The following is a 5,033-nucleotide window of genomic DNA, read 5'->3' as shown; positions in this document are numbered from 1 at the left end:
CCATCACACACCATTCCCTCTCTCTCTGTAGGCATCTCTAGAGGTTCTTGTATTTTAACACATGAAATTTGGAGTCAGGTTAAAAAAAAAAAAAAAAACACAAAAAAACAACAAAGACAAAAACCAAAAAAACCCTCTTTGTCAAGAAATCAATTCTCAGTAAGGGCTGTCTTTTAGATTTTATTTTTCTGAGCAGAAATGTTTACTGGTCTCATATTGTTCACAACACCTGAGTGACTTTATTCCTCTGTTCCCTGTTCGGGGCGGGCGGGGGGGGGGGGGGGAAACACCTGACTGCCTCATCATTCCCTGCTTATGGAGTAGATTGTCACTGGTTGTAAATGGGAGAGGAAAAAAGACCACAAACCAAGCAGCCGAACACCTGTGTGCATAAGCCCTTCATCAGGTTTCTTGCACTTTAACACATACTTGAGGAAAATCTTTCATTAAATTTCAAGGATTGCTTAATTATGACATACCATCTTATAAAACTAATTATTTCAATTGACTAAAAAAAAAAAAATGTAGTTTAGTTTGCAGGGTGTTTCAGCTATTTACTTCAAATGATACTAAATGCACTTGATGTGCTAAAGCTCACCTGCGGCACAGGAACTCCAGGGCGCAGCCACTGCCAGTTTTGAATAGTTCTGCCTCAGTTGTGTCTACCTCTGACTCACAATACTCCAAATCCCAAATCACTGCTGACCGGGAGAGTATATTTGTGAGGCACCATTATTGTTTATCCAGATCTAATACCTTCCCCAGATATCCCCTACTAGGTGCGTTTTACCTGACCCACGCAGTCAGTCCCTGTCATGCAGAACAGCAGTAACTGAATTTCAGCGCCATTTACAGTTCATATCAAAAGTTTTGCAGCAAATACACACCAGGGCTGCCAATGTCTATCCAGACTGGCTAGAACAGCAAAGCTTCAAATTAAACCTAGTAATAAACTCTTCTCCTGTTTCTTCCTTCTTCAACTGATTGCCAGGTAACTTGCTGGGAAGAACAGATAGTTGATGTCTCCTCCTTTCCCTTAGCCCCAGTCTCTGTTCACTAGGGAGGTCGAGCTGCGCTGTTTTCTCTTCCCTACCTCTTCTCACAAGATGAAAACCTTACGACACATCTTTCATGAAAAACCAGTCAGTACAGAAATTTTCTTACACTGCAGCTTCACAGAATCACAGAATGGTAGGGGCTGGAAGGGACCTCTGGAGATCATCTAGCCCAACCCCCCTGCCAGAGCAGGGTCACCCGGAGCAGGCTGCACAGGAACGCGTCCAGGTGGGTTTTGAATGTCTCCAGAGAAGGAGACTCCACCACACAGCCTGTTCCAGCTTCCCATGATTGGGATATAGCAGATATTAAAGATACCACCTGCGGTGATAGTGTCTGTCAGGCCAAGAAGTTAATCAGGCAGACTGACATGATGATTTAGAAGCAAGCCTTGGTACACCAAGGCACGGGTTCCCCACTACAAAACAGTGGCAGTTCACTACCTTCAGCCTACAGTCCCTGCACCGCTCAAAGAGGAGCTATTGCTTCATGCATATCCTACGTACACCTTCTCTTTTGTTCACATCAGGTTGATATTTGATGTTAAATATTTCTTTTAAAATAGTACTACTAACTTGCAATTAAGCTTCCATCAAAACCAGGGCTACTCTTTCATCTGCACAAAGTAAGAAGCTAATTGAAGTTTAGCAGCTTCACCTTCATGAAACCGGAGTTTTTGTCCTTGCTGCGGAGAATTCTTCAAGTGGTTACTATACAGGCCTTCCCCACATTAAATGCATTAGACCTACTAGTAATTTGAAATTGTTTTATCCCCAGCTCCTTCAGAGCTTCATTTTTTACTTTGCTTTCAAGTTGTTCAACATTCCAGCAGAAGAATTGTTCCAACCATATCTGAATACATCCACCGACAGTATCTATATTAATACTACTCAGAATCCTATTGTCTTTTTTTTCCATGAAGGTCAATTATTTCACTTAAGTATCACAGTAGAAAGTGGTTTATTACATTAAAGTGGTTCAGTAGATAACACATTAAAAAAAATAAAAAAATATGAGACTTAATCTTTCTGAGTACTTCTGGAATAAGATTCACTCTCAATGTCGACCAGAGCTGTCTTCAAGCACATTGGCCACAACGTGCCAGAAGTCTAACACTTGAGGTAGCTGTGGAACACAAGAACAGCTAATTTCTGAATTTGAAGGTTGGCAGTGGTTACACTATTCTTACAAAAGGCATTTGCTTTTATGAGATCTCAAAACAATTACAAAACTCGGCATTGGTAACAGCTGCATCAAAAGGCAGCAAGTCATCTAATACAAACTCCTTTTACTGCCATTAAAAATCAGGCTCCTTTGAAGCTCTTATCTGTAAGAAGATGTTTAGACATTTTTCATGTTTTGTTTACTTTGTTAGAAATTTTGCTTTTGGTTGTATAGACTAATTTTAGTAAGTTTCCATTCTTACACATCTTTGATTATTAATACTGCAATACACTATGGGTAAGGAGGCTGTTTTTAAGGCTTTAAGTAGATTCAGATAGTTGCTACATCAGCTTTGGGCCTTTAAATTATCAACTACACACCAAATGGATTAACATGGTGTATGGTTGGACTCGATCTCAAAGGTCCTTTCCAACCATGAAGGTTCTATGATTCTGTGAACATTCCTTGGTTGCAACATACTTTGATCTAGGCAAAACAGTCTGAAGAACAATTAAAACATACACATAATTAAAAGATCCCACAGCACTCTAGTACCCTATTAATTAAAGCAATCTCCATATGCCTACTTAGTTTCAAGATACTTAACACAAATCAGTCGATCATTAATTCTGTTTCTCCATCAAGTGAAATAACAAGAAATAATATTTCCAGACCCCTAACTTTGGAAAAAGGCATGCCTGCCACCTACGTACCCCACCTATACAGGCCATCCTGGTCACAGTCCTTCTATTCCTCACACTCCCCCGATGCCTCCCACTCTATCTGTGACACCATATTCAACTCCTTACACACTGCTGTTTTCAAAGGGAAATTCAATTTTTCCCAGTTAGGAAGTATTCAGATTACAAAGCCATGAGCATTGCTGAAATAACTTAATGCAACTATCTTCCGCACAACAGATGGTTATTTTAGCATTCAGAGTGATTCTGAAAACTCTGGTCAGGAAATTGTGTGCAGCCACCTTCCTATCCCACACCTATTATTCATTCTTGGTTAAAGGAATACTATGGGCTTTAGAATTACCCTAATGGCAAAACACTGCTTTGTGTCAGGTCTGTTACTTGTGAATGCATTACTGAGAATGTCAGTATTTTATGTTCTTCTCAAAGATGGAAATGACTTTGCCTTGGCTGCCTTTCCCATACTCAACTACATTTAACAGTTCAAATAGGGAATAAGGAAATACTGGACTAACAGCAGGACCTAGTTTTGCCTCCATCCTAGTCCTGTATGTTTACCAAATGACCATTTCCATTTGTCATTTTCGGCAACGTCAGGTCACTTCTGTCTTATTGTTCCTCCCTCTGATTTAGAAAGAATTAGGCTAGTATGTTTAAAAAAAAAAAAAACAAACCACCTCCTTATGAACCTGGAACATCATCATTCCACACAGATTTTAAAAGTAAAAAAACAAGTCTAGAAGCAAATCCACATTCTAGAAATTAGTTATATTTTCTAAATTATTCAATGCTTAACAAATCTATTCAAACTAGTTATCTCTGCAAAACCATTCAAGGCCATTGAACAAAAGCAATTCCAAGCATACCCACAAGCCCAATTTAGCACACTGCACCAACAGCTCGTAGTAGTCAGTTGTGAGAGACCAACTAGGATTGAAAATAATCCAGTTTAAATTCAGAGTGAATTTAATTTCTGACAATTTTCTTTAGTGCTGCCAAAAAACTACTTAAAACACACCACGCTATTTTAAAATTTCTTCGTGTATCACTCTACCTACCTTAAAACCACATACGATTGACTAAGTTTCCCCGTTATTTCATATAATCCTTTTAAGTCCTTACTTCATGATTATATGATTTCCCATTTTAAAATGCCAGTGTAGACAAGCCTTCATTATGTCCTCATAAAACTACACTATCATTAGCCAAGAAAATAGCATTTACACAAAAAGACTACAAAATACAAACAAAACCCGAGTTATAGTTTCCAAATTATGTTCAATTACTAAGTGGTAAATGGATCACCACCTAAGTTCAAAGTTCTATGTTATGCCAAAATCAACAGTATTGTAAGGTGACACAAATTAATGGTTAATACTAGATTTGTTAGTAGAAGCAACGGTTCCCCAAAAAGCAACATTTTCCTGCATATTTGTTTGTGCAGAGATCAGTTATGGCCACCTTAATAAGACGTTATATGTATGATATCTGTCCAAGCTTTTCAACGCAGCATGAGTTCACATATTTTCAATCACGCAATGCAATTCAAGGAGCAAAAAAATTAACATACGTGTATTGTAAATTTACTCCTAAAAAGCTTTTAGTTTGCTATCTTAAATTATGGTTTAATCCATGAGTACACGCAATGTTTCAAAATGGTGACATATAAAGAAAAAGACAGTAGAATTTTTGGGAGACATTTTATTAATGTACAATTTTATTAGCGATGTACAATAGATATTTTAATTCTTTATGTATTCTGTCTCCTTGAAGTTTGGTAAATGCATGTTCATATATAAAACTACACAATGCTTTTTTTGTAAGGACTGGAAATCGTGAAAATGTAAGTGCTACAGTATATTTTGTAGTGATTAAACACATTGTCCAGAAGAGTTACCAGCCACTTCAGTGAAGCACTTCTATAAAAATGTTTCTGATCAAGTTCAAATGCACCTGTTCATAAATAATGATTCGTTTGCTCATGTCCATTATACTGCTAAGTACAACTGCCTCCAATATAAAATACCGTTTCAATACATTTCTCTACATGGACAACTAGATAATCTAGTCATATTTACTTTTAACCAAGGCTAATACAAATTTACAAGTAAA

Source organism: Chroicocephalus ridibundus, chromosome 1, assembly GCF_963924245.1.
Source record: "Chroicocephalus ridibundus chromosome 1, bChrRid1.1, whole genome shotgun sequence".
Taxonomy (NCBI): Eukaryota; Metazoa; Chordata; class Aves; order Charadriiformes; family Laridae; genus Chroicocephalus; species Chroicocephalus ridibundus.
Note: the sequence above shows the minus strand (reverse complement) of the source record.